The sequence below is a fragment of the Hylobates moloch genome, unplaced genomic scaffold, assembly GCF_009828535.3.
Source record: "Hylobates moloch isolate HMO894 unplaced genomic scaffold, HMol_V3 SCAFFOLD_13, whole genome shotgun sequence".
In the NCBI taxonomy this organism is placed as follows: domain Eukaryota; kingdom Metazoa; phylum Chordata; class Mammalia; order Primates; family Hylobatidae; genus Hylobates; species Hylobates moloch.
Window position 1 is genome coordinate 18625035 of NW_026652288.1, and position 27766 is coordinate 18652800.

Sequence of the window (27766 nt, forward strand, 5' to 3'; positions counted from 1 at the left end):
CCCCTTTTTTTTTTTTTTTTTGAGACGGAGTCTCACTCTGTCGCCCAGGCTGGAGTGTAGTGGCACAATCTCGGCTCACTGCAAGCTCCGCCTCCCGGGTTCACGCCATTCTCCTGCCTCAGTCTCTCCCAGTAGCTGGGACTACAGGCGTCCGCCACCACGCCCGGCTAATTTTGTTTTTGTATTTTTAGTAGAGACGGGGTTTCACCATGGTCTCGATCTCCTGACCTCGTGATCCGCCTGCCTCGGCCTCCCAAAGTGCTGGGATTACAAGCATGAGCCACCGCGCCCAGCCGTTTTCCCCTCTTTTAAATTGATCATCTTAAAGGCACCTCTCACCTCTGACAATTGCCATTTAATTAAATTACAGCTCAGATTAATAAAGCTTCTCATGATTGACGTGCTTTAACAATCCCGTCTTTCCACAGCAGTGAGCCATCGGTTAGTAATTTGGGAGGATATACATGTATGGGAAACTTTATAGAGAAGGGCCATGCATTATAGAAAGAAACAGGAGACATGCCTTGAAGGCTTCTACCCACCTCAAACTTCCAGAATTCTGTGGTACTTCTGTCTAGCCATAATTCATTCCTGCCTTGTGCTTCTCCACTACCTTGTGCTATGAGACTTTAACAGCTTCAAAGAAAGTGGAGGAGCCCCATAGGAAATCCTGGCAATGGCTGTAAACTTGCACAAGCCAGGCAAGTGCCAGAAAGATAGTATGGGGACAACTCCTACCAGCTTGTGAATATTCAGTCTCCCTCTTACTGTCCAAACTATGCCACGACCATTACCACAGAACATGGTAGTCCACATGGTGTTTCCAAACATTCCCAACATTCAGTTTCTAAATGAAACTGAATTTCATTTAGTTCTAATTTGAATAAGACTACATTCAGTGCATAGATTCTAATTTGTACTAGACTAAATTGTCTCTTCCCAATATTTTCAGCCTTCCATCCCACCAATCCCCAATATGTACTCAGAGCTCAAACTTAACCTGATAGTTTATAGTATTATATTTCTATTGCTGTGCAACAAATTACCACAAATTTGGTGGCTTGAGAAACAACCCTTTACTATCTCACTGTCTACTGGTCTAGAGTCCAGGCATGTGTTAGCTGGATCCTCTGCTCAGGGTCTTGCAAGACTACACTCTAGGTATGCCCCGAGCTACTTTCCTTTCTGGAGTTCAGCGGTGTTTTCCAAGCTCATCTGCTTGTTGGTATTAGGTTGGTGCAAAAGTAATTGTGGTTTGGGTGGCTCACGCCTGTAATTCCAGCACTTTGGAAGGCCAAGGCGGGCAGATCATGAGGTCAGGAGATCGAGACTATCCTGGCTAACACGGTGAAACCCTGTCTCTACTAAAAACACAAAAAAATTAGCTGGGCATGGTGGCGGACTCCTGTAGTCCCAGCTACTCGGGAGGCTGAGGCAGGAGAATGGCGTGAACCTGGGAGACGGAGCTTGCAGTGAGCTGAGATCACGCCACTGCACTCCAGCCTGGGCGACAGAGCAAGACTCTGTCTCAAAAAAAAAAGTAATTGCGGTTTTTGCCATACTTTTCATGACAAAACCACAATGTAGTTCCTTGGAGTTGTAAGATTGAGGTCTTTATTTTGTGTTGTCTTCAGCTGAGGAATGCTCTCGACTCCTAGAGGGTCCCATACTTCCTTGCCAAGTGGAATTCTCACAAATGGCAACTGATTTCTTCAAAGGTGGCAGGAAATCTCTCTCCACTATGCTGAGATGGAGTCTTACATAAAGAAACACAAACACAGGAGTGAATATTGCCGTGCCTTTGCCATATAACATAACGTAATTATGTGAATGACATCCATCACCTCTGACAAAGCAAGCCTAGAGTTCCAACTACAGTCAAGAGGAGGGGCTTATACAAGGATGGGATTCACTGGGGATCAAATTGGAATTCTGCTTACCATAATTATTTTAGCCAGAGCATTTTTCTTACCCCTTTAGATATGGGTTTTCCTCTGTCTAGTAGGGAACTACTAGACATAGGGTTTGCCTATGTCTAAAACCATCACCTTCATAGATGGCTTGAAGTCCACCCATCCTCCTGTTGAGGTTTCCATTATATGTATAATCCTCTTAGGGCACTTGCTTACTCTGGAATGTGATACAGTTTGCAGGGTCTTCTCCCTCAATATACAGAAATCTTCTTCCAAGCAGGGAACTAGATTATATTCAACCTCACATTTCCTCTCACTCCTCACTCTCTACTGTGCAGCATAGTGCTTTCTACATAGGCAGTAGCTGGCAAACACTGTGAAATTCAATAAATCAAAGCATAGAAATTACAGAATATGCAACCTGAAACAGAGCTTCAGGGTCACCTAGACCGAGCTCCTTCCTTTATTTCTCTTGGCTGGAGGCTATTGGCATCTTTTTGTGTTTGTATGTTCCATCTGCTATCAAACATTTTTATGACATTTATTTCCTCATTATAGTCCTTATTGTGCTTTATTTATATATCTGTGAGGCACAGGAGAATTTCCAATTCTCCTTTTCCCTGCAAGCCTGCTCAGACTCCCAATGCCCATGACAGGCCCCCAGGGCTCCCGTGACAACACTACTCCCCACTTCCCTACATGTCTGTCTCCTCTGTCCCTCCATCATCAATTTCAAACTTCCTGCCCTGACATTCAAGGCCTCCTTACACTTTGAGTCTGTCTGTATCACCTCCCTTATTTTCTCTGGGTCTCATTCCCTAGCTCCCACTCCCAATTCTGGGCATTTCTCCAAGTTTCTCCATATTCCTGGAACCATCATCCCACTCTCTCCCTCCCCCACCTCTCCTATCATCTGTCAAGCCTTCCCCCATTTCTTTTATCTTCCCTAACCCTAAAAATTTTGAAAGAACTGTCTTTTGACACACTAAGTACGTGTAGATTTGATATTCTATGAGCAAATATTGGCCCATGACTGTTCAACCATTGAAACATATACATAGGACAGATGTGAGAATAACTTGGTCTTTGCCACAGTGAAAATCATAAGCTGCTTTTAATATCAGACATGGTAAAGTGGGAAGGAAGCCTACCATGAAACAGAATTAAGCTGTCTTGATTTGCCCGCCTGGCCGACTTAACTCAAGAAGGATACAAATTATTTGGGGCTTGATCTAACACCCTAATAGGTCTTTCGCTATTTCAGGTAAAGGGAAGGCTAGGCATTGGACAGATTTTTAAGGTGAGCTCTCATAGTTACTAGCTGCTGCGATTTTGGATAAATTATATAAACTCTCTAACATTGCTTCCTTACTTCCAAATAGAAATTATCTTAATAATAATACCTGATAATGAAACAAATTAACATGTACAAAAACATCCATAACATTGTAAAAGGCATGTAACTGGCACTCATAACCTTTCATAGCAGCATTTTTGAGTGCAGCTTGTGTCAGATTCTCAGTGATCGACTGTGGGAGAGCCTCCAGGTTCCCTCAGGACCTCAATTTCCTCATCTTTAATATTGGGGTAATAAACTCCTGCCTTGCTTATCTCAATAAGCTGTTTTGAAGATACCCTAAGAGAAAAGAAATGGACAATTTAACTCAGAAAGGTGTGAGTTTGAATCAAATTTTCAGAATTTATCCATCAACCCAACAACCTACTGTGTCACCGAGTGAGTTTAGGGCATAATTTGCTGATTTAGGGAGTTCAGGTACTGGTAACTGATTATGGAAAACTCTATGATAGACTCTTCTCCATTCTCTTCAAGTAAAGCAACACTGCAATTCTAAATTAGAATACTTTAATAGATTACTTGGGAGTTTTGGCTGCCCTCAGTGCTTGGAGAAGGGCAGAGGCACCAAAGAAGCACAACAGCAGGGAATATTAGTTGTCTGTTGTTGTGTAATGAATTACCATAAACTTACAAGTTTAAGTAACAAATCTGTTATCTCACAGTGTCTGTAGGTCGGAGTCCTAGTACATTGTAACTGGGTTCTCTGCTTAGGATCTCATTGGAGAAAGTGGGTCTTGTTGGCCAGGCAGGGATCTCATCTAGGCACTCTGGGGAAGAAATTACTCCCATACTCACCCAGGTTGTTGCCAAATTAGCTACTTTAGATTGCTGGTTGTTGGAATAAGGTCCCCACTTCCCTGCTGGCTGCCAGTCAGGGGTTCTCTCTGCTCCTATAGGCTGCGCATATTCCCCTTCATGCTTTCTATAGGGCCCTTCATCTTTGTAGCAGCCAGGGTTTATTCAGAACTCACACTTCAAATCCCTCCAACTTCTCTTTCAGCCTCCAGCTGGATAAAGCTCTCTGCTGTTAAGGACTCACATGATTATATCAGACCCACTTGGATAACTCATTATTTATAAAAGCAAATGTATTGTGCTGGTTTCCACTGAACTGGGAAACACGGTTCCCAGATTAAACATTATTTCTGTGTGTGTCTTTGAGAGTGTTTCCAGATGATACCAAAATTTAAATTGGTGGACTAGGTTAAGTAGGTGACCCTGCCCAGTGTGAGTGAGCTTCATCCAATCCACTGAGGGCCTGAATAGAACAAAAAGGTGGAGGAAGGGAGAATTTATTCTCTCTCTGCCTGACAGCTTGTGCTGAGACATCACTCCTCTGCCCTCGACTAGAAATTATGCCATTGACCCTCCAGTTCTCAGAATAACAGCACCAATTCCCTGTGTTTCCAGCTTGCAGGCAGCAGATCATGGGACTTCTCAGCCTCTGTAATTACTTGAGCAGCAAATTCTTTATAATAAACAGATACCAACTTCTTTTGAAAAGTCAAAAGATCGGCAACACTGTGCCCATTTCTCCCCATGACAATAACAGGCTGGTGCCTCCTTGAAGCAGCTTGTGCAGTCTCCAATTGTTGTAGTTCCATTACTCCAATTGTTCTAGTTCCAGGTGTTGTGTTGCACCTGGTCTATTCACTCTCTCATGTCACTTGCCTGCTCCTTGAAGGCTTTTGGGCTGGCACCCCTTGATCTTGTTTAACGAACTCATTTTACTGATAAGAAAGCTGAGTAACAGAGAGATTAAATAGTATGTTCAGACAGCAAGGACAAGTCTCCTAACCCATGCCACACCACCAAATTTCTTAGTGTAAATTTTGCTGTAAGCAATATCTCTTTTTTAAAAAAATAATTTCAACTTGTATTATAGATTAAAGGGTTTATGTGCAAGCTTTTTGTACATTTTCCTATTTTTAAAAGTTTGTATAGGCCAAACAGTATTTAGTCTGTGAGTGGTCAGTTTGAAATCCTTTAAATAAGTATATCTTTAAGCCATCTCCAATTGCAAAAAATATATATTTCTGTTTTTCATTTAGAGATATAAACTTAGGTATGAATACTGTAATACGGAACATATGTATTGCATACATTGGGAAAACATCTCTTTTAAGGTATGGTTGTCCTAGGTATGCATAATATTTTTTGTCTTCCCTCAGGTGGTTTGTTTATCCAACACTTCATGTGGTTTAGAAAGACCTCCTTATTTGCTTCAAGGAAATCAATAAAGACTCTCTCTCTGTCTCTCTCTTCCTATCTGTGTAAGAATAGGTGTGTATATATATACATATATATCTCCTATAGGTTCCTTTTTCTGGAACCCCCTGACTAATACATGTACCATATAGCATAACACAAAATCACAAGAATGATGATATTTCATCATATTTACAAATTTAGGGGATTATGTCAGGATATCTCAGAAAGGAAGAGGTCATTTTAGAAATTCTGCTTACCACACTGAAGCATACATTCTTCCAGTTCATGGAGAAGTTTCAGTATCCAAGTGATATTACATAGAAGGTGACACCTCCTCAGAATAAGAAGACTTGGAGTGAGAACGAAGTTTCCAGTAAACAAATGGGAAAACCTTCAGCTGCACTAACAAATTCTCTGCAGTTGCTGATAGAATAAAACTACAGGAAAGGCACAGATAATCTAGCAAGGAGAAAAAGAAAGGAAAACATAAACAAAGTTTTGTTAGAAAGGATCCAAAAAAACCAACCCCAAGCTTAAATACACTGACACAAACAACATGAAACAAATGAAAAAAAAACGGAGCCATAAAGGGAAAGAAACCATGCAAGAGAATAATCAGCGAGGAGGCCAAGAGCACAGAGACCAGAGAGAGGATGAATACAGAACAGAGAGTCCTGAATGAGAATTCCAAGATGATAGAAAACACCAAGTAAACAAATACCCAGCTCGGAGTCAAGAAGCTGCTTCAAGGCTAAGAAGTTCCAAGATTTAGAAAGTGGGGGTGGTAGTGATAGGGTGGAACCAGGAGATTTCACTGTAGATCAAGCTAGTTGATTGTAAAGACGAAGTCATATATTAGCTATGAATAGTATAGCAAAATGATCCCATTGAAAGGAAATATAGGCAGCAAGGTTGAAAACTAGACGTCCTACAGTAGGTATCATTTAATCTTCACAGAATCCTGTGCTGTTATAACTATTTGTCTTTACCTTCTACCTAATTCAAGAAAAATAAATTATAAGATACTAAAGATGAAAAGAACCCTTAGGGATCAGCTAGTCTAGCCTGTTTTTATAAACTGGTAAACTATGGGCCAGGGAAGGAAATAAAATGGACTGTGTCAAACAGTGAAACTCAAGACAGTCAAGTCTAGGGAAACCTGCCTTTTAATTCCCAGCCCATGCTCTTTCTAGCACAGGGGGCTATGGGCCTCTCTTTTGCTGGATAAGCTAAGCATCAAAGATAAAGCTTATGCTGTTTAGTAGACAGGGACCAAAAAGTAAGTTTCGCCCAAGATTGCATCCTCTGTTAAAAAAAAAAAAAAAATCATGAGTGTTCTTTTAGGAAATTTTTTAAAGTCTATACTTGTATATTTCATGCTACCCCAAACTCTTTCTCAGGAAGAGTATTTATGTTTTCACGCAAAAAATTTTGGAATAAAATTTTGATTTTATTTCAATTATTAATGGCTTTTAAATTATGAAAACTTCTGTGTTGGTGGGGCTGGAAGTGGGGACCTTTTTTTTTTTTTTTTTGAGGCAGAGTCTCACTCTGTCGCCAGGCTGGAGTGGAGTGGCATGATCTCGGCTCACTGCAACCTCTGCCTGCCAGGTTCAAGAGATTCTCCGGCCTCAGCCTGCCTCGTAGCTGGGACTACAGGCACACGCCACCACACCCAGCTAATTTTTGTATTTTTAGTAGAGATGGGGTTTCACCATGTTGGCCAGGATGGTCTCAGTCTCTTGACCTCGTGATCCACCCACCTTGGCCTCCCAAAGTGCTGGGATTACAGGCGTGAGCCACTGCTCCCGGATGAAGTGGAGATCTTATAAGTTTATGAAAGTGAAAATATTTTTAAATAACTTTATATGGTAAATAAAGGTTTAGCCTCCATCAAATGCTATTATGTGTGAAAAGTAAATAACTGTTAGGCAATGTGTGGTCTACACATGAACTCATACAGCCACTGGATAAATAACTGTATAAAAATATATAAGAACCTCCATTGCTGGACCTCAGTTTCTATCTGTGAAAGGTAGAATTTGAAGTAGATTATTTATACTTCCCATTTTAGGGCTAACGTACTATGACTTTAGGAATATGTGCCACACATATGGCTGTTTGGGTATGCCCTGCAAACTTCCAGGGGGCACCATTCTCACTGCAGTCTGCTTGAATGTGCCCCCTGAAGTTATGGCATATGAAAGCTGAGATGTGATACTTAGTGTTATACAGAAAAAAAAATACATCTCAAAAGGGAACAGTATAATATATGGAAGATAGTATTAGACCATCAGCCTAATAAAGCATCATCTCACATTTAGCTACAATCCTCCAGAACTTCCCTCATGATGGCTGAAAATAGAAGATATTATTTTGTTCTGGCTGAGAAGAGCCCTTTTGCTATTTAGATACCATCCTAATTTAGTGAGAATCCAGCTCCGTAACTGTCCAGCTTGCAGTCAGGAGCATGGGAATGCACCCAACAACAGTTGGAGAAAGGAGAGTATAGTGATGAGCTCAGGCGCCTAAACATAGATATAAGATGAGCCAAAAATTGAGGAGGAGGTTGCACAAGGAACAGTCCAGTGAAAAGGCAGCATATCCTGTGGGCATGCACAGAGGCATGAAAAACTGAGAATTAAAAATACACAACATTAACCCAGCTAACTAATTAATTAATAACTTGAATTTGAGGCATATCCCTACATGGGCATGTTCTTTGGTTTTGATTCATATAATAACAAATACTGTTTTGAGTCATAACCTATGAAAAAGACTCTTTTCAGATTCTGAGCTTACCCAGGGCAAAGTATTATGGCAGGTATTTGAAGTCTCCATTCTAAGACAGACAGAGACATTAGTAGATAGAGTTATAGATTAAGAGAGGGAAAGAGAAAGAGGGAGAAAGGGGAAGAGAGACCCAGAGCAAACATTTGAAGGATCTCTTACAGATTTAACCGTTTTTTTCAGTTTCATAAATGTCAAATCTCTCTCTAGATAAAGTCTAACATGGGCTACTGGAAGAGCACATGCCATTTCCTATGCTGAAGCTAATGACCACAGCAACAACACTTTGCACTCAACAACACTTGCACTCTGGCACCTGAACATAAAGGAGCAATAAAGTAAAGTAAAGCAGCCACTTAAAAGAAGGAAGGTCAGCCAGGCATGGTGGCTCATGCCTGTAATCCTAGTACTTTGGGAGGCCGAGGCAGGCAGATTACCTGAAGTCAGGAGTTTGAGATCAGCCCGGCCAAGATAATGAAACCCCATCTCTACTAAAAATACAAAAATTAGCCAGGTGTGGTGGTGGGCGCCTGTAATTCCAGCTACTTGGGAGGCAGATATAGGAGAATCGCTTGAGCCTGGGAGGCAGAGGTTGCAGTGAGGCGAGATCGCACCATTGCACTCCAGCCTGGGTGACAAAGAGTGAGACTGCCAAAAAAAAAAAAAAGAGGAAGGTCTTGCTTTGGTTTGGGGTAAACATCCTTCCTACAGCTCTTTGAGACCAAAAATTAAGTAGTATAAATTCAGCTGAATTCATACATTCTTCTTTTATGTTTCTCAGAATCAAGCACAGAGAAAATAAATCTTTCATTATCAATGATTTTCTCATTCAAAAATGCATGTAATAAAAATACATGTATTATGATCTAGGTGCTGGGAATGGACACAACCTTAGAAAATAGACCCACTCTGCTCATTGAAGTATTGAAACATTGCATAATATTTAATAATTTTTTCAGGAACGTTAACAAGCAATGACACAAGATCTTTGAAGCCATGGATTCCTGCCTTCTGCAGTGGGGGTGATATCTTTAAGTGTTCTTCCCATTGCTGACCTGCAGCCACATGAAGATTAAATGAAATGAGATAACAGCTACAAGATACATTGCCAAGGTGGCTTCCTTTATCAGTATGGATGTGCCTTGGCGCACCAGAAGTGCTCAATAATGTTAATCTGTTAATTCATGGACTCACGTATTTTCCATTGCTCAATTCCTTTAATTTACATTATATCACCGTTCTTACATAAATCTCTTTGCTCATGAAGATGCTAAGCTGTGTGTTTCAGGTACACACATGAAACATCCTGAAACCTGATCCCATTTCAATGAGGCCACACTTTCCCTGCTCCAGACACCAAGAACTAAGTCCAGAAGATGCTGCTTGAAGTTCAGATATGGGAACCAGACAAATAGCTTTAGACTACAAGCAAAAAATCAGTCATTAAGTGCTAGTTGCTGTTTTCCCACCTATTTCCCTTGCCTGAGCCTTCCCATCCAGATCCTCCACCTCTACACCTACCTGGTTAAAAATGTCAGCTTTGGGGGGCGTATTTGCTTAGCCATCTACTTCCTGGCTCTTGGATTCTGTTTGCTAGGTCCTGTCGTCATCCCCAGGCTGGAAGCCAATGTTTGCACTGGGTGGGAGTAAAGGGAGGCATAAACAGAATCAACCCGCTTGTGCTTTAAAAAATCAGGCTAGAATTATATACATATTTCATGTCAGAAAAATAAAATGTGTCTTGGCGGTGGATGGGAAGTTGGAGCACTTGGACGGGGAGTAGAGAGTTGGCAGATGTGTTCCCCTTTCCCTTGGCCCCCCGCCTGACAATCATTCAACCTTTTACTCTTAGAGTCAGCTCCTTCCCCCTCCTCTGAGGCCTTCCAAGTGCTACAACATCCTTGCCGTCATCCTTAGCATGACTTGAAAAGGAAGACAGCACTTTTACAAAATGGTGTACATTCTCTAAATTATATAAGTCTTGTGTTCATGTCACTGGAGTGAACCCCAATTTTGCTTTAATCACAAAGCCAGGTTCAGAAAACAAGACCAATTCACACAAGAATGAGGTTATCTAAATATGAACATGTTTAGAAATCAGCCGCTTAACCAGAAATGGAGTTCCCATTTCTCAGGTTCATCAAGTACTAAGAAGACTTTTAAATTATTTATTAATTTATTTTTTTTTGAGACAGGGTCTTGCTCTGTCCCCCAGGCCTGGAGTGCAGTGGTACAATCATGGCTCACTGCAGCCTCGAATTTCTGGGCTTAAGTGATCCTTCCACCTCAGCCTCCTGAGTTGCTAGGATTACAGGCATGAGCCGCCATGCCCAGCTGAAGAGTATAATTTGCAAAAAATTTAACTACATTTCTCTTAGCTCCTTTGTTCTCTTTCAACTCAAGTGGATCTGTTTCTCAATTCCTGGTCTTTCCTGAGACCACCCAGGATTGCAGTGTCTCCTGAGTTTTTATCAGCACATCCTGTGGCCTTTGTCCTAATCCTGCCACCTCTCCTTTCACAAGCCAGCTCCCCGTGCTTCCCATGGGATTCCTAGGAAAGACCACTCCACTGTCCTTCTCCTATATCTATCTTCAAATTCCAGAAAGTGTTCTTTCTCCTACACTATAGTTTCTGGAACCCTGTAGACTTGTGGTGATGGTGTTGCTTGTGTTGATGTGACCCCTGAGGCCCCATGGTGGTTGCAGGAGGTACTGAAAAACATTTTATGCACCTACATGACAGCTTCTAGACCCTTGCTTTCCCACCGTCCTGAACATAACTCTCCTTCATTGAGGCTCATGACACCAGCTAGCTCTCCTCATCCATATGTTGATCATCTGCTAGACTCTATGGAGTACATTTTCTCATGCTTGGCACCCCTTTGTAGTCTGGCCGGAAGTCTGGCTCCCCATCTTCAATCTGGAAACTGCTTTGGGAAGTTTCACCATCCACAATCCTAAAACCTTGCTAATTCAAATGGCTTTAGACTCTCCTCTAACCTAAACAACCCACTCCAAAAACCATAAGCCAGATCACAGAACTCTTCAACTCTTAGAAAGCCCCTGACTTCCACCAAAACACTATATTTAGAAACCTGACCCCACTAGCTGTGTTTAAACAGTGCAACAATCTAGTTTACTATGGAAAGAGATTTTTCCAATTAAGGTTGTGTGTTCAGAGTTTCCTTCTTCTGATATTAAAATAAAAACAAATACTATAGTAAACCCCAAACAAAATACTTTGTCTGGGGAGAAGGAAAGCAATGGGCACCACAGAAAAAATCAGGAGTGTAGGGGGCCTTTCGTCCTATATGAATCGCTCACCCCTCTGTAATTGTAAGAACAAATTCAATACTAAACAGCAAATACTTTGGATGCATCTCATTTCTTCTTCAGGAAAAAGATAGCATTTCTGCTGAGCCTCCATGAAGTGGGAGGGAAGGATAAAGCGAGAATCTCTATATGCTATGATTTCCTGGGTTGTCCCAGGTCCCAGTCCCCTCTGTGGTCAGCCATCAGATGCAAGCTGAAGGTGACATGTTCTGTCACACTAAAAATGTACGTGCACTATTCCTGTTTGCTGTACTTTCTTTTGACATGACTGAAATAGGAGGCTGGGAAACTTGCCTTATCTAGAATTGAGTCCCAGATCTTGGCATTGTCTAAAGCAATCCAGGAATTTAAGTTACACTAATGTAATTTTACCTCTTGTGCCAAAAACAACTTTTGATTGGGTCTGCTACACTTACTTTGTAGGCCATACTTTCTCCCCCAAATGTGACCACTGATGAACTAGCTTCAACTAATTTCTGAGAATTTTCAGGCCAAGGGAATAGCCCCAAACACTCTGAATTTAACTGACTTTTTTTTGAAGGGCTACGCCTCCCTTGGCTCTGTGTGTCAGCAGAATTAACCAATGCTATATCATTTTTTATAGATTGTGAACAAGAAGGACCTCAAGTGTGACCCCTGTTGGGCCCCAGTAAATCTCACAGCACCAAGTTAAAGACACTCCTCTGGGCTTTGTTTTTCCACCAGTCTATCATCTCCTCCCATGCACTCTGGATTTTAGCAAAACTTTTCATCTGAAATTCACAGTAGGATTTTTTTTTTAACATCTGCTGATGATCCAAATAGGTTATTGCATAGGATCCAATTTGTCACTTGACCTCCAGGAACATCCCACTGTTCTGCATTAAAACAGAATTCTGTCCTCTCATAAAAGCGTCTATATTTCCTTCTTGCATGTGCCTAGTAGCATTTTCCTTTTTAAACACCAATCTCATGGGATTATTCCTTCTAGACTTCTCCTTCCTAGAGAAAGTATACACACTTGTTCTTTATTTCAGTCTGAAAGAAAGTCATTCGAAGCAGGAAATTAGGCAATCACCAGTTCTGTCTTCATTTATTTGAAGCTACTTTGTTTTCATTTGGTTTAGGGACTCAGGATATTAATTTGAAAATCAAGAATTTGTTTTGTAAAATGGTATACTCCCATATACTTTCACATAACTATTATATTATTCTTATATTAAAACCAATACATAATGTTATCAAATAGAATGAGAAATAAACTTACATGCATTTTGCAAAGAGATCAAGACTTCCAAAGTATTTTCAATATGTAGCTGTCAACTTCAGCCTTTCACCCCAGAAACTCTAGTTACATGTTTTGTCTTCTCTTCAGGAAGCGGTAGGAGAAGCACATATTTAAAAGTTTATCACAGAAGAAATGAGGAAGATGATGAAACAGAGGATCATGATGATTATCATAAACTAGCTGGGGATCCCTTGGACTTTAACTCAGAGCTCCACCCTCTTATTCTACAGAACAAAGCAAAACAAAACAAAACTGACAAATATAAAGAAAATTATAACTCATAATTCACAACCATGGGTAACTATTATTCATATTTTGGTGGATATCAGTTTTTATTATGAAAAATTGATTGTATATCATTGGGATCATAATTACATAATTTAATATTGGCTTTTTACAGAGAATAATATAACACAAGTATTTTTAATGTGGATAAAAATCTTAATATGTTGATAACCTATTGGCTTATTAACAAATATACCATAATTTAATGAATTACTTTTATTTTCCAGATTTTTAATATATTAAATGATGTAAAATGAATATCTCTCTTTATACTTCCCCTCATCCCCCATATTTCATAACTGACTCTTAGGATAAACTCCCAATGATCTGGATTAAGAGTATGAATATTAAGGTCCTTGAACATTTATTGACAATTGTTTTACAGACAGCTTGTTAATTTACATTTACTCTAGGAACACAGTAAAGCAAATAACTCATTAGACTATCATAAGCATTAGGTTCTCTAATTTTTTAAAATATTTTATTCTGAAAAAAGTTCAAAACTACAGAAGCAATCACAGGAATAGTGCAATAAACACCTCTAGGATCTTTATCTGTCTTCACCAATTATTAGCATTTTTCATGTTTGTTTTTAACGCATATTCTCTCTGACTATATATTACAATATTATTGTTTGCTGAACCATTTGAGAATAAGTTGCAGATATCATAATTCTCTACCCCTAAAGATTTCCATTTTTATCTTCTGAGAAAAATGCTCTTATATTTTTATATTTTAAAATTAACTACATTTAACATTGATATAATATTATTACCTAACATGTAGTCCCATATGTATAGTGTCCTAATGCTGTCCTTCATAGCATTTTGTTTTCTCATCTAGAATCCAATCCAGGATTTAGTCGTCTGTTCTTTTTTTTTTTTTTTTTCAAGTTCTTGGGGGAACAGGTGGTGTTTGGTTACATGAATAAGTTTTTAGTGGTGAATTCTGAGATTTTCGTGCACCCATCACCCAAGCAGTATACACTGTACCCAATGTGTAGTTCTTTATCCCTCACCACCACTCACCCTTCCCCCCAAGTCCCCAAAGTCCAATGAATCATTCTTATGCTTTTGTGTCCTCATAGCTTAGCTCTCATATATGAATGAGAACATACACTGTTTGGTTTTCCATTCTTGAGTTACTTCACTTAGAATAATAGTCTCGAATTCCATTCAGGTTGCTGCAAATGCCATATATATATATATGATACATATATCACATTTTCTTTATCCTCTCATTGATTGATGGGCATTTGGGCTGGTTCCATATTTTTACAATTGTAAATTGTGGTGCTATAAACATGTGTGCAAGTCTGTTTTTCATATAATGACTTTCATATAATGACCTTTTTCCTCTGGGTAGATACCTAGTAGTGGGATTGCTGGATTAAATGGTAGATCTACTTTTAGTTCTTTCAGGAACCTCCACACTGTTTTCCATAGTGGTTGTACTAGTTTACATTCCCACCAATAGTGTAAAAGTCTTCCCTTTTCATCACATACATGCCAACATCTATTTTTTTTATTTCTTTATTATAGCCATACTTGCAGAAGTGAGATGGTATTGCATTGTACGTTTTGATTTGTATTTCCCTGATAATTAGTGATGTTGAGCATTTTTCCATATGCTTGTGGCCATTTGTATGTCTTCTTTTGAGAATTGTCTATTCATGTCCTTACCCCACTTTTTGATGGGATTTTTTTTTTTCCTGCTGATTTGTTTGAGTTCTTTGTAGATTTTGGATATTAATTCCTTCTCAGATGTATAGGTTGCGAAGATTTTCTCCCACTCTGTGGGTTGTCTTTTAACTCTGCTGATTATCTCTTTTGCTATGCAGAAGCTTTTTAGTTAAGTCTCATCTATTTGTCCTTGTTTTTGTTATATTTGCTTCTGGGTTCTTGGTCGTGAAGTCTTTGCCTAAGCCAATGTCTAGATGGGATTTTCCAATGTTATCTTCTAGAATCTTTATGGTTTCAGGTCTTAGATTTAAGTCTTTGATCCATCTTGAGTTTATTTTTGTAGAAAGTGAGAGATGAGGATCCAGTTCTATTCTTCTACATGTAGCTTGCCAATTATCCCAGCACTATTTTTTGAATAGGGTGTCCTTTCCCCACTTTATGTTTGTGTTTGCTTTATGGAAGATCAGTTGGCTGTATTTGGCTTTATTTCTGGGTTCTTTATTCCATTCCATTGGTCTATGTGCCTATTTTTAGACCAGTACAATGCTGTTTTGGTGACTATGGCCTTATAGTTTGAAGTCAGGTAATATTGATGCCTCAAGATTTGTTCTTTTTGCTTAGTCTTGCTTTGGCTATGTGGGCATTTTTTGGTTCTATATGAATTTTAGGATTTTTTTTAGTTCTGGGAAGAATGATGGTGGTATTTTGATGGGAGTTGCTTTGAATTTGTAGATTGCTTTTGGCAATATGGTCGTTTTCACAGTATAGATTCTACCCATCCATGAGCATGGATTTTTTTTATTTGTTTGTGTCATCTATGATTCCTTTCAGCAATGTTTTGTAGTTTTCCTTATAGAGCTCTTTTACCTCCTTGGTTAGGTATATTCCTAAGTATTTTTTTTTTTTTTGCAGCTATTGTGAAAGTGGTTGAGTTCTTGATTTGATTCTCAGCTTGGTCATTGTTGTTGCATAGCAGAGTTATTGATTTGTGTATATTAATTTTGTATCCTGAAACTTTGCTGAATTCATTTACCAGTTCTAGGAGCTTTTTGGATGAGTCTTTAGGATTTTCTAGGTAAACAATTATATCATCAGCAAACAGTGACAGTTTAATTTCCTCTTTCTCGATTTAGATGCCCTTTATTTCTTTCTCTTGTCTCATTGCTCTGGCTAGAACTTTCAGTACTATGTTGAATAGAAATGGTGAAAGTGGGTATCCTTGCCTTGTTCCAGTTCTTGGAGAGAATGCTTTCAACTTTTGCCCGTTCAGTACAATATTTACTGTGGGTTTGTGGTAGATGGCTTTTATTACCTTAAGGCATGTCCCCTCTATGCTAATTTTGCTGAGGGTTTTAATCATAAAGGAATGCTAGATATGTCAAATGCTTTTTCTGTGTCTACTGAGATGATCATGTGATTTTTGTTTTTAATTCTGTTTATGTGCTGTATCACATTTATTGACTGACTTACACATGTTAAACCATCCCTGCAGCCATGGTATGAAACACATTTGATCATGGTGGATTAACTTTTTGGTATGCTGTAGGATTTGGTTAGCTAGTATTTTGTTGAGGATTTTTGCATGAATTTTAATCAGGGATACTGGTCTGTAGTTTTCTTTTTTGTTATGTCCTTCCCTGATTTTGGTATTAGGGTGATACTGGCTTCACAGAATGATTTAGGGAGGATTCCCTCTTTCTCTGTCTTTTGGAATAGCTCAACAGGATTGGTACCAATTCTTCTTTGAATGTCTGATAGAATTCAGCTGTGAATCCATCTAATGCTGAACTTGTTTTGTTGGTAACGTTTTTATTACCATTTTAATCTCACTGCATGTTATTGGCCTGTTCAGAGATTTTATATCTTCCTGGTTTAATCTAGGAGGGGTGTATATTTTCAGGAATTTATCCATCTTCTCTAAGTTTTCTAGTTTATGCACATAATGGTGTTCATAGTAGCCTTGAATTATCTTTTCTATTTCTGTGTTACCAGTAGCAATATCTCCCATTTTGTTTCTAATTGAGCTTATTTGAATCTTCTCTCTTCTTCTCTTGGTTAATCTCACTAATGGCCTATCAAGTTTATTTGTCTTTTCAAAGAACCAGCATTTCATTTCATTTATCTTTTCTATTTTTTTTTTTTTTTTTTTTTGAGACGGAGTCTCGCTCTGTCACCCAGGCTGGAGTGCAGTGGCACAATCTCGGCTCACTGCAAGCTCCGCTTCCGGGGTTCATGCCATTCTCCTGCCTCAGCCTCTCTGAGTAGCTGGGACTACAGGTGCCCGCCACCACGCCCAGCTAATTTTTTGTATTTTTAGTAGAGATGGGGTTTCACCGTGGTCTCGATCTCCTGACCTCGTGATCTGCCCGCCTCAGCCTCCCAAAGTGCTGGGATTACAAGCGTGAGCCACCGCGCCCAGCCTATCTTTTCTATTTTTTGATTGTTTGTTTTATTCAATTTCATTTAGTCCTGCTCTGATCTTCCTTACTTCTTTTCTTCTTTTGGGTCTGGGTTTGGATTGTTCTTGTTGTCCAGTTCTGTGAGGTGTGACCTTAGATTCTTTATTTGTACTCTTTCAGAGTTTTTGATGTAGGCATTTAATGTTATAAACTTTTCTCTTAGTGCCGATTTTGCTATATTCCAGAGGTTCTGATAGGTTATATCACTATTATAGATAAGTTCAAAGAATTTTTAAATTTCCATCTTGATTTCATTGTTTACTCAGTGATCATTCAAGAGGAGGTTAATTTCCATGTATGTGCATAGTTTTGAGGGTTACTTTTGATTTCCAATTTTATTCCACCATGGTCTAAGACAGTATTTGATATAATTTATATTTTCTTAAATTTACTGATACTTGTTTTATGGCCTATCATATGATCTATCTTAAAGTTGAAACCATTCCCTTGTCTGCATTATAGTGGCCAGAGCAAGATTTCCTAGGTAGCGGAGGGACATAAAATCTTTATTAGTGGCAACAGCAGTGGAGTATGGAGAGAAGAAGGACATGTTTGAAGTCAAAGGAATGTGTTACAATGGAAAAACTATCTATAAAAGAGATAGGAAAGAATTATCCCAGAAACAGTTGTATGAAGAAAGAAAATGTTCTTTCTCCAGCAGTACCAGTTGAAAGAGAAATCATAAGTTAGCATGGCAGTTTGTAAATGACTTTACTTTTATGAAAAACTACTATGAGTTTGAAACATTCTATGGACATATATGGATGGGAGAGATTATCCCTCTGATTATTATTTAGAAAAAGCATGCACTCCTAGAAATATCTTAATGATAAGGTGATCACTCTTAAAATGAAAGTATAGTGTGATATTTAAATAGCAGATACTACTTGGGGTCATGTATATCAATCATAAACTCACATACTGGGCTGGGTGCAGTGGCTCACATTGGTAATCCCAACACTTTGAGAGGCCAAGGAAGGAGCTCTAGACCAGCCTGGGCAACATGGTGAAACCCTGTCTCTACAAAAAATTAAAAATTTAGCTGAGCATGGTGGCACACAGCTCACCTTGTGAGGCTGAGATGGGAGGACTGCTTGAGCCCAGGAGGTTGAGGCTGTAGTGAGCCATGGTTGTGCCACTGCACTCCAGTCTGGGCAACAAATAATCTGGATATCACTGTGAAAGTGTGTATCGACACCTTTGGAGAACACTTTGGTTGTGTGTACCATATCTTTGTCCCAGCAAGTCTACTTCTAGAAACTTTCTGCACTCATAGCCATAATGGCACTACTGCTGAAGGTGCACTCTTTTACCAATGGTATTAGCAAGACAGCATATCTCATGGTTTCATTCGATTTTTATCTGGTTACTAATACAGTTTTTTATTTACATTTGAGTGTGTTTAGTATGTGTGTTTTCCATTTTCTCTTTATACCATTTGAGCATATTTTGTATTCAGGTAATAGACATGAGAACTTACTTAAAAGTAAAAAATATCTTCATTTTCAGAGCACCATAAATAAAACTGCTACATATGTGACAAACTGGACAGGATTTACTATAAACCTGGCAGTCAGGGAAGACTTACAAATAATTTCCCTTTATGTTAGGAAGACTTCAGCCCTCTAAGATCCCATAAACACTCTCTTACATTTTCTTCCACTTCCTTAAGCTATTTATTTATTTATTTATTTCTCATCTTGTTTATTCAATTGTTTTTATCCAAACAAAACATGTATATGAATTTAAAAAGTCAATATCACAAGGTTTATTTAAACAGCAGATCCGTGCCCTGTGTTTCCCAACTCATAGCTGTACTGCTCAACTAACTGTTTGGCTAGATAATATTTCTTTTATTTTTATATTGTTCACATTTAGGTGTTATCTATTGTCTTTCTGTTCTGAGGGATGAAGAATAACTTCTTGCTCCAAAATCTTCCCTCCTCAACAACCTCACATATGTACTCTACTGCCTCTCACATCTTTTGAAAACTGTTAAAAGATAATTTTTTGTTGTTAAAGCAATATTTATTGCATATATCACTAGGATCATATTAATAGGATTTGCAGCTGATTCTCATATTCTCTAAGAGTCCTCCCACTCTGTGCCACTTTTGATGTTCTCCCACATTTTTTTGTTATTATTCTTATTTGCTTAAGTTTCTGTGGACTTGTCTACAAAAAGAAAGATGTTCTGAAGATACTGTGGCCAACAGGGAACACATGAGCTTTCAATGCTATTACTCTTAAGATTGATTTGGAGATGTTTTGTGTGCTTCAAAGGTTGACAATTTACCCAAATGATCTTTGCTCTACATTTTCTCCCAGTTCACCCTAGTTTGGTTTCTAGGCCCATGGGATAAGCCAAAGGATTATTCTAGAAACCAAAAGAATGATAAATGAAAATTCTTTACCTCTGTTATTTTTGACAGAATTTCTCCAGAAACACCAAGAGTCAAAAATTATAATATGAACTTCATCCAGTTGTAATTTAAATTTTCCTTGGTTAGTGGAATTTCAGCTGATCTAAAATATTTATTTTTATTTTCTAATGTTTAACATGATGAGCATTTGCCACCTTGTAATAAAAATCAAGGCATGAAAAATAAAATAAAAATACTATAATTTCTTTTTTTTTCTCATCCAGAACTAAGTTCCTAAAGTGGAATAGTTGCATTAAAAATGTACCAAACCATTTATGGAGAGAAACAAAAAGGCAAACTGGCAGAAACTGCTGGCACCCTCCCTCAAAACTCAATTCTGGAAATAAGACCAGAAGGATAGGGTTACTAATTGTCACAGACCCAGTCTCAAAAACAAACTGAAAAACTGTGACAAAATCTTTTCAAAGGCAGAGATGATTGGGAGAGACCTTGGGTTGTGTTGTTTCTCCCTCTCTCACATTGCCCTGGGGGGAGCAAATTCTGCCTCGCTGTTGTCATGGCATAAGAACGCACCTGAGCCAGGAAAAGCAGGAGAGCTGAAGCTGCCAGTTGCCTGGGGTAGCAGTATAACAGCTATGCTAAAGGTGGGCAGCTAGCCCCAAATCATTACTCGCTCCCACCTCTTCTCACCCCACCTTAACTGCCTCCATAGGAGAGAAGAGATTAGGGCAGAGGTACTGAGAGATTCCCTGGGGAAAAGGACAGAGAACAATTGAGCCCTGATAGCAACACCAGAGGGTTTCCATCCTGAGGCATGCTCCCCACCCTTTGAATCTCCTTGAACACAAGCAAGGGTCTATTGTCTTAATTCTTCCTCCAGTTAGATATTAGTAGACATGATACCTGATAGCAGCAAGGAAATGAAAAATGGAACATTTAAGATATATGAGAATGCCAAACAGAATAAAAGAAATGATGGCACAATCTCTACCAGAGGAAAGCAGTACTAATGAAATAAAAAGATAAGAATTGAAAGTAAACACAATAAAATATTTTTGGCATAATAAACAAGGACACTGAAAACATGAAAAAGAACTAATTTATTTTGTAGAAGAACCGCTTGGATATTTTGGGTATGAAAATATAATTGCTGAAATTAAAACATCAGTGGGTAAAAGAAATAACAAAACAGAAATTGCTGATCAAAATAGTTTCCCGGAAGGCATAAAGATCAAGAAGAAAACATAAGAGAAGTGACATAGATGATCTAAGTAGTTGATATTTATAATAAATGCACCAGAAAATAATCTGAAAAGATTAAAGAAGCTTGTTGAGTTTTAAACACGGTAAGTAACAGTGAAAAAATTAACTAGGTATTTATTCTAAAATTTCAGATAACCAAAAAGAGAGGTTTTCCAAAAGAAAAAAGTGAATCCTCTCCAAAAAAATAAGAATCATCAGATTTCTCAATAGTGAAGCAGAAGGAAAAAGACAATAAAGCAATATTTTCAAAAAAATTGACCCTGAAATTACAAATCCAAGTAAGTTAATATTTAAATCTAAGGGCTAAATAAGAATAATTTTAGTCATCTAAGGTTTTTAGAATGCTTACCACACATGGGATCTCTTCGAAGAAACTCTCGGAGAAAATTACTTCAACAAGAATAGGAATTAGTCCAGGAAAAAAACAAGAAGATAAGGAAGAAAAGGTGAACAACTTTTATGAAGATTACCATTAATACTGTCTAAACCAGGAGGGTTGACAAACATTTTCTATAAAGGACCAAATAAGAAATAATCTATAACTTATGGTTTGTATGGTCAATCTAAACTATGCAAATCCCCCATTGTAGCATGAAAGCAGTCTTAGACTAAAGTACATGAGAATGAGCATGCTGTCCATCAATAAACTTGATTTACAAAAGCAGGCGATGAGCTAGAAATCCCAGTATGCTATTTTATAAATATCGAACAACTAAATCTAAAGTAAACAACTGCCTAATCCAAAATCATGAAGATTGACTCCTATGTTTTTTCCATTTAAAACTATAAAAACCATTTTTACAGTTTTAGCTCTTGTATTTATGGCTAAGGTCTATTTTGAATTAACGTTTGTACATGGTGTGGGATATTCACCCAACTTCATTATTTTACAGGTAAATATCCAGTTGTTTTAGCACCCTTTTTTTGTATTTATGGCTAAGGTCTATTTTGAATTAACGTTTGTACGTGGTGTGGGATATTCACACAACTTCATTATTTTACAGGTAAATATCCAGTTGTTTTAGCACCCTTTGCTGAAAAGACTATTCCTCCCTCACTGAGTTGTCTTGGCACATAGACAAAAGAAAATTTAAGGCATAAAATTCTTATGTGGTTTTAAAACGAAGGAAAGCATCTCATACTGATAAAAAGAAAAAGAGATTGTGAAGCTATAGTAATCAAAAATATACATGAACCTAATATACTAGCCTCAAAATACAGAACAAGACAATTTAGAAAAATATGGAGAGATAATAAAAAATTGTAGTTGGATATTTTAATGCAACCCTATCAAGAGCTGATATATCAACAAGACTTTAAAAAAGAAAAAAAGGGATTTTTACAGTGAAATACAATTTATCTAAGAGTTAACTTTAGAAATGCTACAGTCAACACAGAAGAATGCACATCATTTTGGAGAATATCTTGAACATTTCAAAATGAATCACCTATTGGCCCACAAAGAAGGCCTACAATAAAATTATAATCAATAATAAGTAATACAGAATAACAGAAATCAATGATAAAACAGTTGGCTTTCAGTAATCATAAACAGATGACTTTCAAATCCCTTGTTTCTATAAGCCACTAACTACAAAATTCCTAGATTAAAGCAGAAACTATAAAGAAAATTATTAAGTGCTAAAAGGTAAATCACAATGACAAAATAATATGCAAAAATTTCTGGGATGTAGCTAAACCAGACTGTAGGGGAAAATTTACAACTGTAAACATATTTATCAGAAAGTAGGAGATAAATGGAAACAAATGTATTAAGGACCTAAATTCAAAATCTAGACAAAGAGCAACAGAGTAAATCCAAATAAATTAATCAGATAGCAAAGGAGAAAAAAATAAACAAACCACAATAAATATCAATGGACATGATTAATCAAACCTAAAGCTACAACTTTGAAAATAATAATCAAACAAGCCTCAGCCAAAAGAGAACTAAGAAAATTAAGTAAAAACTCTAAAGGAGATTACAGATGAGTCTTTTATAAATTATGAATGAAGAGTATGGTGAGCTATTCTGGAGTTTCTTGGGTTCATAATCTGGTTATACTATTTACAGTTTCCTCATCTATAAAATAGAAATAACAGTCTCTATTTCTAACACCAGTTTTTTTACAGACTTGTCATGAATATTAAATAAATGTATCCATTCAAAGAGCTTAGAACAGTGTAAGGTACATAATAAGTGCTTTATATAAGTGCTAGATGTTATCATAGCAGAAGAATCTTCAGTGGTGAAAGAAAAATAAAATGAGATTTAGAGCCCAATACCATTTCATAATTAATTGTATTCTCCATACCTTCAGAAAAATATGTCTACCCTCTAACCACCATCAAAGCAAAAACATATTCTATTTTTCTGGTTGTACCCATATTGTGAAAATTATAGAGATGATGTTTTGAAAGCGTTCTAAGCTGACTTCCTGTTCATCAAACCCATTTCCCAGACTGCCTTGCAGTTAGCTGTGGCCATGGACCAGAGTTTTGGCTGGTGATACAGGAAGGAATGATGTAAGCTGTTCTAAGCCTGGCTCCTAAAAATCTACACAAGTCTCCACTTTCTCTGTTCTTTCTGGGTAACCTTGGAAAGCATGCATTGATGCAGATCTCCCTTGGTCTAAGTTCCTGGATGACTGTGTGAAACAGCCCCTCCCCAGTGCTTCAAAATGCATATGTATGTATTTGCATATGCATGTATGCACACACACACACACACACACGCATATACACACTGAACTTTAAATGAACAAAAATAAATTTCGGCTTTGTTAGCCACCAAGGTTTCAGGTTTATTTGAAACAATAGACAGCAGTTCCCTAACTAGTACAGTTATTCTAGATAAGAAAGTTGACAGAGAGGTTAATGTACTTGGAAACTTGGAAATGAAAGAGTGGTGGGTGAAGGAGAAAACAGAAGGTATAGTAAACTAAGAGGAGGCCATGGATGGACTTATAATAAGCGGGCAACCCATTTTTATGCACTTGAAATCCAAATATACTTTAAATAGTTAACCAAGGATTGAGAAATCACAGCCTGTTAGTCAATCATTTCATCTGTATGTTATTTCAAAAAGTATTTGCTAATTGCCTGCAAGTTGTTAGAGCATGGGATAGGTACCAGGGATATATCAAGAATTAGGAGGTGGTTTCTTACCTCAGGGTGTTTATGGATTGTTGGGAGAAAGGTGGGTTTCTTTATCATTCTGTCATCAAAGATAGCTGCTTTCTACCTAGACTTTCTGGGAACAAGGAAGGATTAAATGAGGAATTTTAGTAATTTCACATTTTATTAAGCCTATTTTGTTTTTGTTTGTTTTGTTTTGTCTTTCCCTGATAAACTACTTAGATTTAAAATGAATTGGCCTACATTTTTGCCAATTTTTTTACCTCTAACTTCCCCAAAAATTCTAAGATCAGTAAAATTGATTAAAGTTATTAAACAAGTAGGGAGGAAAAGACACATTTAAGAGCCTGGATAAAACAGTGATGGGAAAATCCACACACTTGATTGACTTACTTAACTGTATTTAATTAGGAAAAAACTCTAGAATTTGGAGGAAACTGGAATTTTCATCTGAGAAGCTCCAGGTTGTTTACAGTTCAACTTGCCTCAGTTTGCCTCACTGAGCCACTGAGCCATGCTGGTATAAAAGGAGCAAAGGCAAAGAAAAACAAGGACCTCACCTAAGGGAGAGATGGGGCAGAAGCCATGTGCTCTGTGTGCTATATCACAGGGGGATCCAGATCCAGCCACCTGCCTGAGCAGGAGGAGCTCTTTGCTGTGGGACTCTGAGCAAAGAGTAGTGACTTACCAATGACCTTTCCTCTTCACGCTTCCTGGGACTGTCTCCCCTTTTCCATACTGTGGAACTGTCCCTTCCACATAAATCCAAACTTGGATCGCGATTTTTGCGCCTCCAAAATGGGCCGGAAGACACATCCCTGACCACATCATAACCCTGAAAGCCAGATGCTGATGACACACTTTGCAGCCAAGATCTCTTTGCCTTGGTATCTGGGACCACAACTAAGTACTTTCCAACTGTATTGTTACCTCATTATTATTCAAATTTCATCTGTATTGGCATGTTAATGAAGTAAAGATTTGGAAAAGAATTGCACATATTCTTCAAATCTAGAAAAAGTTTTGATGGCTGTATTCTCAATGGAAAAGCGGTGTTTTAGAAAGAGGGATGACATTTTATAACATTAGATGTCATTCTCCTGGGTACAGGGGAACAGGAACATATGAATCCTGCCTTAATCTCACAGCTTTTTCCTGTAATGTCCCCATAAAAACAAGGGACCACAGCAAATAAGAAATTAAAGTCCACTTTATTATTAGCCTGGCCAATGCCAAATAAACAAATGCAGAACTTTCTGGTAATTTGCCTAGGACACATGGCATACTCTCAGATCACAGTCCAGACCACCAAACTCTAAATTAAATATCTTATCTTAGAATCTTAGCATCCTTGGGCTGCTCACATGGAACAGGAGACAGAAGTAATAAATAAGGAAAGTATTGCATGGAAAAAGAAATAAAATTAACCTGGAGAAATTTCAGAGACAGGGTCTTTTATTAAAACAAGACAACAAACAAATGAAATGTACTCTACCATAAAAAACATCTCTTCTATAAAAAGTTATCTGTCATCAGGCAGACAGATCTTCTGAACCTAATGTCTAAGTGATTGATAGATAGAGACGGAGTGTGTGTTCCAGCATAAAACCCTGAGTACAAGAAGAAAAGAGATGGCTAAACTAAGGCCCTGTCACCACTCTAGCCATAAGATTAAAGGAGAAAGTAAATTTTAGCCTATGATGAACTTCCCACTAGTGAATATGGACCACCCCAGCAGCAGAGAATCCAACATAGTTTAGTACCTCAGTTTCTTAGGAAAAAGTGAAGAACAGGGCAAGAGGGTGAAGAAACTGTTTCCCCAACCCTGTACAAGTCAAAGATTGGTTAAAAGAGAAAGAAAGGCTTTTATTTATTTTGAGGTTGTTGTTTTATTGTCGTCATTAATACTAGAGTTGTGAGTCCCTTGCACCTTGGAGGGGAATTTATACGGGAACTCGTGCAACCACCACAATTACATCTTTTTTTAGAGTAAGATATTGCACGAAGCCCACAGGTCCCAGCCCATACATTGAATGGTTCAAGTTAAAAAAACTAATAATAATACTAACCTTTGTTAACCTTTGCCTAGCAATCCTGACCCTCTCAGGGTGTGAGAATCCAAGCAAGAATCACAGTGACAGCTATGCAGGTATCAAAAAAGAGCCTCACAAAGATTAATTTGACCAAGATCTCTGTATTAGTCTGTTCTCACGCTTCTATGAAGAATTACCCGACACTGGGTAATTTATAAAGGAAAAAGGTTTAATTGACTCAGAGTTCTGCAGGGGTGGGGAGGCCTCAGAAAACTTACAACCATGGCAGAATGTGCCCTTTCACAGGGTAGCAGGAGAGAGAATAAGTGCCGAGCAACGGGGGAAGCCTCTTATAAACCCATCAGATCTCATGAGACCCACTCATTATCGCGAGAATGGTGTGATGGAAACTGCCCCCATGATTCAATTATCTGCATCTGGTCCTGCCCTTGGCACTCGAGGATTATTACATTTCAAGGTGAGATTTGGGTGGGGACACAGAGCCAAATCATATCTATCTCATAGCTAATAAATGCGATCTTGGGCTAAGTCCAGAGCCTATGCTACAGTCATTAAAAAAAAAAAAAAAAAAAAAAAAAATCTGAGGTCCTCACACCAGAATTGCACAATTAATTACAACAGGTTTTGGAAATCACTTGATTTTTTTTGTCTCATTAGCCATTGCACTTTGGCCTGCATAAAAATATTCAAAGTAGATACTGAATTACTCTGTTTTCTGTATACAAACGGAGCCAAGCAAGCATTGTTCACCATGTTCTTTGCAGCATTCTCTAAATAATTTTTCTTTCAATATTATTTTTGATTGACAAACCATGATTGTATACATTTGTGAGGTACAACATGAGGTTTTGATTTATGTATACAATATAGAATGATTAAATCAAGCTATTTAACATATCTATCACTTCACTTACCTGTCACGTTTTATTAAGACATTTAAAATTTACCCTCTGGCCAGGTGCTGTGGCTCACGCTTATAATCCCAGCACCTCGGGAGGCAGTACTGGAAGGATTGTTTGAGCCACTGGAGTTTGAGACCAGCCTGGGCAACATAGTGAGACTCCATCTGTACAAAGAAAAGTAAAAATAATTAGTCAGGTGTGGTGGTGTGCACCTGTAGTCCCAGCTACTCAGGAGACTGAAGCAGGAGGATTGCTTGAGGATGGTAGGTCAAAGCTGCAGTGAGCCATGATTGTGCCACTGTACTCCAGCCTGGGCAACAGAGCAAAACGCTGTCTCAAAAAAAAAAAAATTACTCTCATATTTATTTTGAAATATGGGAGACCACAGTCTAAAAGTTTTCTTGTAATCGTCAAGATCAGGAGCTTCTTCACAGTGAGACATTCTTCTGCTTTCCAAAGAAAACATTCTTTCTTGTGAAAATTTATAATCAGCTTAATCATATGCTTGATCACCCCAAGTAGCTAGATAACTGAGTTAAAACAACTATTGAGTTGAAACAATTGTAGGGATATGTACATATATTTTGTATTAAATATATTATGTATTTATTATAACTGATCTCATTAACAGGTTCCAGAAAATGAGGGTTTCCTTAGTTATGCATAAATGTATATAAATGTGCTTTGTAGCTTTTATGTTATTTTACACTCTAAATGTGTGTGTGTGT

At 38.1% G+C, this 27766-nt stretch overlaps 1 long non-coding RNA gene across 1 annotated transcript; it reads right to left on the minus strand.

Annotated features, from left to right (window-relative positions):
- Nucleotides 1-5744: 5744 nt before the first annotated feature.
- On the minus strand, nt 5745-27201 carry LOC131380990 (uncharacterized). The gene is made up of 5 exons (XR_009209360.1): nt 27051-27201; nt 24113-24197; nt 12851-12952; nt 9793-9907; nt 5745-5940 (listed from the first exon to the last, which is right to left on the minus strand). It is a non-coding gene; the product is annotated as an uncharacterized LOC131380990 (long non-coding RNA).
- Between the last annotated feature and the right edge of the window lie 565 nt (nt 27202-27766).